We start from the raw sequence: 13,201 nt of genomic DNA, 5'->3' as shown, positions 1-13,201 counted from the left end.
CAGAAAGTTGCTTCTGCTGTTGATCATCCCAAAATTTTGCCCTGATTTTCCTGGGGAAGTGGCGGCCCAGTGCAACCTTCTGCAAATATTGGGTGTGAAGATGGGAGGTGGCAGGGTAGAAGGGTAAGGCTTCTCCACTGCCATGCCCAAGAGGATTTTCTCAGTGCAACAGATCCTGCCTGCGAGAGCCATATTTGGGAAGCTCCTGCTTTATGGGATAGACTACAGTAAATGGTGCTGCAGGAGGCTTAAGACATTTTGGTGGCAGAGGCAGAAAATTTCAGTGTTGCTTCCCATAGTGGTGAAAATATAATAATAAACTAAACCAGTGTTTTTCAACCAGCGGTACGAGTACCACAAGTGGTACTTGTATTATGTGACAATCCCCCCTTTTAGCTTTGATCTTCTTTTTCTATACCTGGTTATGCTCTATTATGGACTATAATTTCATGCAAGCTAAACTGTTGGGACTCCTAAAATCCTTCTCTACAACCCCCTTCCTTTTTCTGATTTCCTTGGATGCACCAAATACTCTTCATACGCAACCACCACGAAGCCAGGTACACTGTATTCAATGATTAGGACCAAGAAACATACCTTTATTATTTCTCCATGTGCATTATTTTTACCAAAACAAAATAGCTCTTTTGGTAACACTTGAGGTGGTGTCTGGTGGTATATAAGAACATAAGAACAGCCCCACTGGATCAGGCCATAGCCCCATCTAGTCCAGCTTCCTGTATCTCACAGCAGCCCACCAAATGCCCCAGGGAGCACACCAGATAACAAGAGACCTCATCCTGGTGCCCTCCCTTGCATCTGGCATTCTGACATAACCCATTTCTAAAATCAGGAGGTTGCGCATACACATCATGGCTTGTACCCCATAATGGATTTTTCCTCCAGAAACATGTCCAGTCCCCTTTTAAAGGCGTCTTTAACGCCAGCACCACATCCTGTGGCAAGGAGTTCCACAGACCGACCACACGCTGAGTAAAGAAATATTTTCTTTTGTCTGTCCCAACCCGCCCAACACTCAACTTGAGTGGATGTCCCCTGGTTCTGGTATTATGTGAGAGTGTAAAGAGCATCTCCCTATCCACTCTGTCCATCCCCTGCATAATTTTGTATGTCTCAATCATGTCCCCCCCTCAGGCGTCTCTTTTCTAGGCTGAAGAGGCCCAAACGCCATAGCCTTTCCTCATAAGGAAGGTGCCCCAGCCCCGTAATCATCTTAGTCGATCTCTTTTGCACCTTTTCCATTTCCACTATGTCTTTTTTGAGATGCGGCGACCAGAACTGGACACAATACTACAGGTGTGGCCTTACCATAGATTTGTACAACGGCATTATAATATTAGCCGTTTTGTTCTCAATACCCTTCCTAATGATTTCAAGCATAGAATTGGCCTTCTTCACTGCCACCGCACATTGGGTCGACACTTTCATCGACCTGTCCACCACCACCCCAAGATCTCTCTCCTGATCTGTCACAGACAGCTCAGAACCCATCAGCCTATATCTAAAGTTTTGATTTTTTGCCCCAATGTGCATGACTTTACACTTACTGACATTGAAGCGCATCTGCCATTTTGCTGCCCATTCTGCCAGTCTGGAGAGATCCTTCTGGAGCTCCTCACAATCACTTCTGGTCTTCACCACTCGGAAAAGTTTGGTGTCGTCTGCAAACTTAGCCACTTCACTGCTCAACCCTGTCTCCAGGTCATTTATGAAGAGGTTGAAAAGCACCGGTCCCAGGACAGATCCTTGGGGCACACCGCTTTTCACCTCTCTCCATTGTGAAAATTGCCCATTGACACCCACTCTCTGCTTCCTGGCCTCCAACCAGTTCTCAATCCACGAGAGGACCTGTCCTCTAATTCCCTGACTGTGGAGTTTTTTCAGTAGCCTTTGGTGAGGGACCGTGTCAAACGCCTTCTGAAAGTCCAGATATATAATGTCCACGGGTTCTCCCACATCCACATGCCTGTTGACCTTTTCAAAGAATTCTATAAGGTTGGTGAGGCAAGACTTACCCTTACAGAAGCCATGCTGATTCTCGCTCAGCAAGGCCTGTTCGTCTATGTGTTTTGAGATCCTATCTTTGATGAGGCATTCCACCATCTTACCCGGTATGGATGTTAGGCTGACCGGCCTATAGTTTCCCGGGTCCCCCCTCTTTCCCTTTTTAAAGATAGGCGTGACATTTGCTATCCTCCAATCTTCTGGCACCGTGGCCGTTTTGAGGGACAAGTTGCATACCTTAGTCAAGAGATCTGCAACTTCATTCTTCAATTCCTTAATAACTCTTGGGTGGATGCCATCAGGGCCCGATGACTTATTGATCTTTAATTTATCAATGAGGTCTGAAACATCTCCTCTTTTAACCTCTATCTGACTTAACTCCTCGGTCAGGAGGGGCCGTTCGGGCAGCGGTATCTGCCCGAGGTCTTCTGCTGTGAAGACAGATGCAAAGAACTCATTTAATTTCTCTGCCATCTCTAAGTCTCCTTTTATCTCCCCTTTCCCTCCCTCACCATCCAGAGGGCCAACCGCTTCTCTGGCGGGTTTCCTGCTTCTAACATATTTGAAGAAGCTTTTATTATTCCCCTTAATGTTGCTGGCCATGCGTTCCTCATAGTCTCGCTTGGCCTCCCGTATCACCTTCTTACATTTCTTTTGCCACAGTTTATGTTCCTTTTTATTCTCCTCATTAGGGCAAGACTTCCATTTACGGAAGGAAGCTTCCTTGCCCTTCACAGCCTCTCTAACTTGGCTGGTTAGCCATGAGGACACCCTCCTGGATTTAGTGGAACCCTTCTTTCTTTGCGGTATACACCTCTGCTGGGCCTCTATTACTGTTGTTTTAAGCAGCCTCCATGCACTCTGGAGAGATTGGACTCTTTTTACCCTCCCTTTCAACCTCCTTCTAACCAGCCTCCTCATTTGGGGGAAGTCTGCCCGTCGGAAGTCAAGGGTTTTTGTTAGAGATTTGCCTGGTATTCTTCCCCCAACGTGCACGTCAAAATGGATCGCAGCATGATCACTGTTCCCCAATGGCTCAGTAACGTTTCCATCTCTAACCAGGTCCTGCGTATCGTACAATATTAAATCCAGAGTCACCTGCCCTCTGGTGGGCTCCATGACTAGCTGCTCTAAGCCACAGTCATTTAGCATGTCAAGAAATCCGGTTTCCTTATTGTGACCAGAACACAAATTGACCCAGTCAATATTCACAAGAGCCCCAGACCCCTGCTCCAGAGACCTAGCCCCAGGTATTCACAAGAGCCCCAGACCCCTGCTGTCTGGCAGGGAGGCCAGGAATGTGACGCAACAAACAGCAGTAGGAGACTCCAAAGCATACTTTTCCACTCTTGAAAAAGCCCTCCCATCCACAATGAGTCTCTTACTGGTGTTTGAGTCTTTTTCTGGAGGAAAAGTTCATCAAGGGTCTCAAGTCATTGTAGGTATGTGCAAGCTCCTGGTTTTAGAGGTAGGCTGCCTCTGATTACCAGATGCAGGGGAGGGCACCACGACACAGGTTGTGTCTGTTGTCTGGTGTGCTCCCTGAAGTATTTGGTGGGCCACTGTGAGATACAGGAAGCTGAACTAGGTGGGCCTTTGGACTGATCCAGCAGGGCTCTTCTTATGTTCTTATGCTTTTACGTTGTTGTGTCTCATCTTTCCTTGCGATTTTGTCATTGCCAGTTACTTCCGGTGATTCTTCAAACTGGTGGACCATGTGAAGTGGTGCAGCGGAGGATAAACCTTGAGAAACACTTGAAATAAACATGCCCTTTAATAGTATCCCTCAATCTGCCACCTAAGTTGGGTCACCTGAGCTTACATTGTCATGGTGGGGCCATTCCTCACATTGGTCTCAGGGACTTATTGCCATTACATAAGATCAGTGGCAAAAATTTGCAAAGCAAGTACTCAGTTTGTACATGCAGGTATTTTAGTTTTGACACTGTATTCAGGTGCCTATGGTTTTCCCTTAAGGTCAGGCAGCAGTGACTGAAAAGTAGTTGCTGTAGATGCAGAGCTGTCATTGTTATGAGCATCCAGTATTGTCTTCTACTCTGCGGGCAGGTAGAGGCACATTGCTTTTGAATGCACTTTGTGTTTGCATAAATTACCTGAGCACAGTTAAATGTCTGTCTAGGTAACATGCAGTATGGTGTGGTGGTTTTTTCTTTTTCTTTTTTAAGAAGGCATTTGTTAATAGTTGCAGACAAACCATTTTTCATGCCAAGTAAAATGAATTTTGTAGCCTCCTAGTTTGTCATCACTCAGTTCTCAGATTTCACTGGTATTCTCTTTTCAGCGAGCCGGTGTCTTGTTAATAGGCAGTTAAATCGGTGTGTTAAAAGTTGGATTTGACAGCAGTTTTGGTTCATGCTGAGGGGCCTTCAGTTCAATGCACAAAAAGTTTAGAGTTACGAAATAAAAAATGAAGAATATTTGTTTTGGCAAAATGGATCTGATAGAATATCTCGAGGAGAGAGAATTAACTATATTTTGATATATTGAAATGGGAGACAGGATTTCAAAATAGTTTGCCAGTGCTGCACCTCAGACTGCCTGCTGACCTTTAATTTAAACAGATGATAGGAAACTTTGCAGACTAGCATCATTTGTCATTAATAGAAGTTGGATGAGCCACCTAACTGTTTTTTAAAAAGTCCTATATTCTTGCTGCTTCCTTCTTTCCTTCATCAGCATGGCGCCCATTTTTAACTGACTCTGAAGGAACCATGGAACATTATGAGATTTATAATAGGCTATTTTTGTTAGGTTTACTTTTACAATTTATTTTGAACTGGTCTTTGCATCCTGCAAAATGCTTATGGAACCATATGACTTCAGATGGCATGTTGTGTTGAATTCAACCTTCAGAGCAGAAACTCGCATAGGCCTGTGTTTTGCAACATTTGTCTTCTTCCATACCACATTGTATGGTCCATCTATTGGAAGTACCACTGGAAGTAACTGGTGATGATATCATTGCCAGATACGTCTGGTTTGGGAGTCTAGATGTGACATGATGAACACCAGTAAGAGGCTCAGGGTGGATGGGAGGGCTTTTTTGAGTGTTGGAAAGCATGCTTTGGAGCTCTGCCTGCTGAACCATGCCTCCTACTGCTGTTTGCTGTGTCACGTTTCTGGTCTCGGTGCCAGGCAGCTGGGGACTGGGGGGTCCCATGGGTATCACCAGACACCACCTCAGGTACCACTGGTTGAGAAACACTGCTGTAGACTAGTCTGTAGTGGAAAAAGCTTAGCACTTTTCCTGATATTGCTAGTTTTCTGCATGCAGGGCAATCAGAACTGCAACAACTTGTGGAAGTGGTATTATCCCAGAAGAAATCTTACCATGTGATTTTGCTGATCAACCTTAAGTCTTTTTTTGTATCTTTAAAAAAAAAGAACTTGGAAAATGGAATAGGGGCACTTTGCCTTGTTTCAGATAGGTATTAGGAGGCTGCATAACTTCACATGCTGATGCCATTAGGCATTGCAGATGATGGGAACCACATGAGTACTTTGTGAAGCACTTGTTTTTAGAGATCAGCTGTGAAATGAGGAGCTAACCTAACTGTCTTGTACAGATCTGGAGAATATACCACTGCCATTTGGCTAATTAAATTAGTCCTTAGATTACCAGCTCTCCATTATATTGAGTCACATAGGCAGTAGTAGCAATGGGCATATAAAGCAAGTTTCTACACAAGGAAACCACACAAATGGTAGATTGTAGAACAGTTACTAGGAGTGGAGCTACTTAAAAGGAAACTGAAATAGTTTCCCCCTTCAGAAGGCACAATTTTAAAGTTTAATATAGTCTAATGTTGCAATTCAGTTTAAGGATCTTTACAAGAGAATATATTTTCACATCCTTGCTGATTATACTCAATCCGTAGCTCGCCTTCATGGTGAAGGACTCATTCATCTTTTTTTCTCTCCCAGCTCCCAAGCCTGTTTATTTCCTTGGTGTATTTTCATGACTGTTCCATATTTTCAATATTTACTTGACAAGGTAGGTACAGAAGTACTATATAGAACCTAAGTGTAATTTAGAATTTAGAGCATTGATTTTCGAGAAAGGTGCCTTGGCACATTGGTGTGCTGCAGGTGGTCTGCAGGTGTGCAACGGAAGCTTGGGTGGAGGGTCATTATTAGTAGGGCCATTGGGTTATGTGAACCCTGGCTAGCAGTACAATGTGCTTTGTCAATTGTCTGAAAACTGAAAATTTTAATGCCTTGTCAGTGTGCCTTGAGCTGAAAATGGTTGAAAATCCTTTTTTTGGAACAACTTTTTAGCACGAGACCCACTTTTTAAAACACTTTATCGGGATCCACCTAGCTTTACAAGACGTGAAAAAAACATTTATTTATTTATTTACAAATCATAACCACCCCCCAAAGATGCTCAAACATTTACCTCCCTTTATTTACACATGCTTGCAAACTGCAGGAGCAGAGCTCTTTGCAGTGTAATTAGCAGCTGTATGATTTTGAATAGCTCAGGGGGTGAGGCAATTAGCTATCTGAACTTTCCATTACCTGTGTTTTTATTGGAGGCTCTGCTCAACTGCTAAGGGACCCACCAAAAATCCGGTTGTGACCCACCAGTGGGTCCTAACCCACTGTTTGGGAACCACTGTTTTAGAGCGTTCAAAACAATTCCTATACAGTATGCTGTTGTAATCATTACAACAGTCCTTGAAAGCCTGCTAAAATCGTTGTCTTCATATTAAGGATGGGAAGCCAAGACTTGTTGGAGGCTGCCGTGTCAGAGGCAAAATTCAAACCTGGGGCTTCCAAATTCATAGCTCTTAGCTATTATGCTCTCACTTCTCCCTGCAGAATCAACAGTTGCCAATGTGTGATGCTAGAATAGGCTGCTATTAACTTGATGTGCTGAGGATAGGTGGCATAAGGAGAGTACTTGATGAGTGTTCTTTTTTTTTTTAATGCTATACTGTCATGGGCAACTGTGAAATCCTCTCTTAGTTCCATCTATAAATGCCTTTTTAAAATTCAAGGAACTCTGGGGAAAACTGGCATCTGTGCCGAGTGCTGTTCCCTGACAGAAAATAGGTAGAAGGAAGGTCTGGGACAGCACAAAGGACTTGTGACTCCATAATGAGTGGGCATTCCAAGGACTGTGCTTTACCTCCGTCTACTGCAATAGGAGGAAGTGGTGTGCTTACTTGCTCTTCTCTTGTTGTGTGAAATTCTTATTGACGCATAGGATTTAAAAAACGGTTACCAGTTACATAGATTTGCTTGGGACCTGGATTTGTGTATGTGTTGTATGTCAAAGACTGCATGCTTGTTCCGAAACACTGTATTTTGCAGAACCCTTTACTTTAATGTTTAGTTTCTTTATAATCATAATTTTCCTGTCACTTTAATTTCTGACACTTTTCCTGATTGCACTGAAGGGCAAGGAGCATATCAACATTTTAATTCATACACTTGCCCTAAAACCTTATATAGTAGTAGAAATCTTTTGCGTTTATGCTTTCCAGGCAGTGTTCCTCAGTGTGTGCTCCTCAGAGCCCTGGGGCTCCCTGATAGGAGTGGAAAGTGATCTGGAGAGTGAAAATTTGAGAATGGCTGCTTTACAAACACTAAGGCTGCAGTCCTGTGACCTCTGGAATTTACTTCTGAGCATAAGTGCAGAGGATTGTGCTGCAAGTGTAGGAGTCTTTGCAGGTGTACTCAGCTGTCTATTGGTTACTGGCTCTGAAGAGTTGGTATCTGTGCTTGCTATATAGTCTTTGGAGGTCCTGCTAAAATCCAAGGAAATCAACTTGAAATGCAAAGCACTTTCTCTAGGAGAAAGAGTTAACTGGTTTTGTGGAGGGGGGAAGGTTAGCTGCAGTAGACTTCTAGTTGGCACATCTAGTAATTCCTTCTTGTAAAGCTTCTGAATGGCTGAGTGTATTTCAAGCTGAAAAGCCTACTATTTGATTAGCACCAGGCTTTTATACCAATTCTGGCAGAACGCATAACTAATTGCAATGAGTTTCCAGAAGAATCGTAATAGGAGTATTGGAAATCTGCCAAGGGAGTGATTAGGCTTCCTAGTAAATTTCTTTAATGGACACTCTGGCCTGTTAGTTGGTTAAGAGCCTTCAGGTTAGCCTGGGGGGCACTCGTTTCCCAATTTCTAAGTGTTATCAGTGGAGGAATATCTGCTTCATTGGATATTATTGTGTAATTAGCTGAGTCAAACGATATGTGACAATTTAAGAAGCAAGCAGCTTTGATCTCTGACAGGATGTTCAAGTCCTAACTGAGGTTGTGTGGAGGGGCTGCTCAGCTGTATAATGTATTAATTGTTTTCTCTCCTGTACTCCTTAGTATATTCTCATGGGAAAGATTCAGCCAGCATCTTGATTGAAATGACACTGAATCTAGCTTCATTTTATCTGTATTGCATTTTAGCAGTATCTCTTGGCTGTTTTCTTCTTCTAGAGCAGCCATTTTCAACCACTGTACTGTGGCACACTAGTATGCTGCGAGTGGTCTGCAGGTGTGCCAAAGGAATTTGGGGGGGGGAGATCATTTATTAGTAGGGCCAATGGGGATGTGAGCCCCCCACTGGCAGTATGGTATGCTTTGTCAGTTGCCAAAAACCTGATGGTGTGCCTTGACAATTTTAATGCCTTGTCAGTGTGCCACAAGATGAAAAAGATTGCAAATCACTGTTCTAGAGATTGCGCTATTAAACAGTACGTATCATAACAGTCAGCACAGCTCTCTCTCCAATTTCCAGGTACCCACAATGCCCTTTCTGCCCCTCCCCCACATCCTCCGTTTCACTCAGCACAGCTGAGTGGACTGACAATCAGCCTGAAGAAAACACAGGTCATGGTTCAGGATGTGGACTCACCTCCCTGCATTACAATCTCTGCGCATAAACTGGAGGTTGTCCATGACTTTGTGTACCTTGGCTCAACGATCTCCGACACTTTCTCTCGATACCGAGCTAAACAAACGCATCGGTAAAGCACCTACCACCTTTTCCAGATTCACAAAGAGAGTCTGGTCCAATAAGAAGCTGACGGAACATACCAAGATCCAGGTCTACAGAGCTTGCGTCCTGAGTACACTTCTGTACTGCAGCGAGTCATGGACTCTCTGCTCACAACAGGAGAGGAAACTGAACGATTTCCACATGCGCTGCCTCCGACGCATTCTCGGCATCACCTGGCAGGACAAAGTTCCTAACAACACAGCCCAGGAATGTGCTGGAATCCCTAGCATGTATGCACTGCTGAAACAGAGACGCCTGCGTTGGCTCGGTCATGTCGTGAGAATGGATGATGGGCAGATCCCAAAGGATCTCCTCTATGGTGAACTTGTGCTAGGAAAGCGCCCTACAGGTAGACCACAGCTGCGATACAAGGACATCTGCAAGAGGGATCTGAAGGCCTTAGGAATGGACCTCAACAAGTGGGAAACCCTGGCCTCTGAGCGTCCTGCTTGGAGGCAGGCTGTGCAGCATGGCCTTTCCCAGTTTGAAGAGACACTTTGCCAACAGTCTGAGGCAAAGAGGCAAAGAAGGAAGGCCCATAGCCAGGGAGACAGACCAGGGACAGACTGCACTTGCTCCCGGTGTGGAAGGGATTGTCACTCCCGGATTAGCCTTTTCAGCCACACTAGACGCTGTGCCAGAACCACCTTTCAGAGCGCGATACCATAGTCTTTTGAGACTGAAGGTTGCCAATACAATACTAATCATAACAGTGCACTTTGCCTTTCTGTTTTAAACACCCATTTCTGTGCTAAAGTTATTATAGAAGCTTTGCCACCTTCTTGCAGCAGGTTTTGTTTTGTTTTAAGCAGCATCTCGCTTTTTAAAAGTGTGTGTGACTTTCTTATGGTTTTTAAGAGTAGAGAGCATGAAAATACTTTTAAGTGCAGTTTTGCATTGCTCTCCCGCCCATGTGCAACCTCGGTGTGCCTTCCCTCCCTCAATGCCTCGCCTAGCTTTAGGTTTTTAAATTATTGTCTTAATTGCATTGTCTGTTCCACATTTGTTCCATGATGTCCACAACTGTTGTACAATCGTCTGGTTGTGTGAAATTTTTACTTGGTAACTGCTGCTTTGAACTGTCCTCAGTCATGGCCCTGTCTGTAGTAAGGACAAGTACATTGTGGGATGGGGATATATGGTGGCGCTAAGTAACTCAGCCGACCCATGGGGCATGATTCACTTTTAGGCATTAGTAACGACAAGTGCATAGGAATGGGCGCAAGCTTGAGACCATCTAGATGTGCTTACCTCCTCTTCTCTAACCACCAGTTAGCCCACATCTTGTCAGGTTCTACTTTGACAATCTGTTTGTGACTTCCTGTTTCTACCTGGGCCAGTTTGAGTGAGCCCCTTCTTGAGCCTGGGATATCTGACAACAAGAGTAGGATTAAGTTGAGACCATCTAGCTGTGCCTCCTCCCACTATTCTAATATCATTTTTTTAGGATTGCTAAATAGGAGCAAAAAGGAATACAAGTTTCAACTGAAGTAGGTGTGACCGATTCTTAATAAAAACCTAATTAACATGGCTACAGTTTGATAACATTATCTTCAATAATTTCCTTATGAATGTGAAAAGTACCTTAAGGAATAGATTTTCACAGGCATATTTGTCATAACTTCAGATTGCATTGTGAAGATTTTACAGGAAAAAATATATTTTTTTTTACCCTACAAGCACAATGCTTGATAAATTTTGACTCCACTGGCAAGTCAAATGTTAAGCTTATCATTGGGTTAGTTCCACTTTTAATAGATTATGTGATTTAGCCCTTGCATTTGACATACATATCGTTTGACGTACACATCTCTCATAATTGTTGTGTACCTCTGCTGCAGTTCCTTAGTATTCTGCGTCTCAGGGTCTTAAACCTTATATGATGTACACATTTATTTTTGTATGCTTCAGAGCTGCTGGATCATTGACACTGGCAATTGCTGCAAGCAATGACAATGTAAGTAATAGCCTCCAGCATCTCTGTGCATCTAAATTTACAAGGGGAGCAGCCCACACACACATGGTTACAATGGAATTGGTTCAAGAGCTTTATCTGTATAAGCAGTTGCTTTTGTCCCTTCATAAATATGATTACTTGAAGGACTGAACAATATGGAATCATTCCTGTGCTGGGTGTATACATACAGTATGTGGATTAATCAAGGACACGCATACGGGACTGACTTGTACTGACAAAACTCCATAGTTAAGAGTTGAATGTACAAAGAACACTTGAGAGCAAAAACAAAAATGCTTATTAGTCTGGCAAAAACCATATATCTTCATTAATGTAGGTGTGGTAAAATGGTTGACAAAATAGATGTTGGCATAGGAAACATGTTATAGCTTCTCTTTTGCAACACACTTCCACAAGGACGACGTATGGGTGGGGTATTGCTGAAATGACAGACAGCAATATCCTAGAGTCAAAGAAATGAGAGATGACAAATGTGCAGCTTATCTTTTTGGCTTTCTTCTGCAAAGAAAATATCTGCATGGGTTGTGCAATGCAGATTTTTACAGCTGGCAGCTTTCAACATTACTACATTAGTCTAAATACAGAAAGATTAAAAGATAATATGCAGTTTCGTTTATGGAAAACAAAAATGTGACTAGCAATATGGACAGCTCCCAACTCCTTTACAGTGCGCATGGTAACATATACTCACAGTTTGCTGTGTGTTTGAATCTGATGTCTTGCATGTAATTCAGTTAAAGGATACTTGTCAACCAGTATACATGTTCTGTAGTTGTATACATGTTTGTAAGATAACTATGTGAACATTTTTAGGAGTTGCTGAAATAAAGGTTATCAGTTATTCTGGGCTCAATCCACTAGGGGTCTTTTCCTTAAGGCAAAGTCAGGGACTATAGAACCTGAACTAGGAATCTTGTGGTCTATGACTGGCATACGGAGCATTCGGGGTCGATATTCATTTTCATACTTCTTTTATGCCACTGAAGCTGTATGATACAATGTTGGCTCTTATAGACATGATAGATGTATCTGGGCTGACCAGGCATGTTATAAATACTAGGCTCCTAGCCTTTTCTTCTGCCTCTAAGCCCCTAGCATAGTGTTCTCAAACTCACCACTAGGTGAGTCACAAATCAGTTTCAGGTGGATCCCCATTCATTTCAATGTGTACAGATGCGTGCTGCTTAACAACCATTCGCTTAACAACAGACTGCATATATGACGGTGGTCAAAGCACAATAAAGATGCTCTTAATGGAGCAATTGTATCTCCCATAGCCTGTAGCAGAGTGTCTGTTTACACAACAGAGGGGCTCTTAATGCAAAGAAGAGACAATCTATCTCCAATAGCCTGTGCAGCCAGCTAGTGTCTGGCAGGGATTGTCTGTTTACACAACAAAGGCTCTAGATTTGGCAGAATGTTCACTTAATGACCTAATTGCATAACAACATATTTCCGTTGTTAAGTGGCACACACCGGTATTTTATTTTTAAGATATTAGACAATACTAATATGTGCTAACTTGGTGCATGGTATATGGCTGCATACACTGCTGCAGTGTCCTAAGCTAACATTTGCAAAGAGATTGAGAAATGTACAACAGTACCATTCTTTTCCCCAGCTTCCTAATAACCTTTTAAATGTGTTTATAGGAGAATCTTGGGATGGCTGGTTGTTGCTTCCTGAGAACTTTGAAGATTTTTGTTTGGGGTTAAGACACTGGGATGGAAGGGAAAACTACAAATAGCTGTTGCTTGTAAAACTGTAATGAATGTAAAGACTTCAAAATACATGTTATTTAAATGCCTGTTTACATGCTTGGTCATACGAGCATGTCACCATTATCAGCAAAGAAGACGCACGTGCATAAAAAGTGGTGTAACTGGGGTTTGGATCTGAAAAAGTTCTGCTTAATTTCCTTTCTGCTTATTAAAATTCAGGAGCTTTTATGTTGCTCTGCTTTACTCTTTGTTCTGTAATATTTATTTAGATAGGGTGTTGCTTGATTTTTATCTTGCAGTGCAGCGGTGTTTTTACTATGATAAAAAAAACCTTTGCAATCATGATTCATAGCTGTTAGCGAAGAACTTTTGCTGGCAGGCTGTCACTGGTAATCAGGATGCTTCTTTAACAGAGATTGGCTGGATCACCTGGATCTTGTTGTTAGTGTA

At 42.9% G+C, this 13,201-nt stretch overlaps 1 protein-coding gene across 2 annotated transcripts in view; it reads left to right on the top strand.

Moving 5' to 3' along the window:
* The window catches only part of LDLRAD3 (low density lipoprotein receptor class A domain containing 3), a 206,045-nt gene that overhangs the window by 19,380 nt on the left and 173,464 nt on the right, over positions 1 to 13,201 (top strand). The window contains exon 1 of one of the 2 annotated variants that reach the window (XM_066635432.1): positions 5,981 to 6,040. The exons of the other annotated variant lie outside the window; for it this stretch is intronic. The gene's annotated coding sequence lies outside the window, so the exon portion shown is untranslated. Of the gene's footprint in view, positions 1 to 5,980; positions 6,041 to 13,201 lie in introns of those variants that run through there. 2 annotated transcript variants of the gene reach the window in all.

The sequence above is a fragment of the Tiliqua scincoides genome, chromosome 1 (assembly GCF_035046505.1).
Source record: "Tiliqua scincoides isolate rTilSci1 chromosome 1, rTilSci1.hap2, whole genome shotgun sequence".
Lineage (NCBI taxonomy): Eukaryota > Metazoa > Chordata > Lepidosauria > Squamata > Scincidae > Tiliqua > Tiliqua scincoides.
The sequence above is the reverse complement of the archived record's forward strand: the minus strand, read 5'-3'. Positions and strand labels throughout refer to the sequence as shown.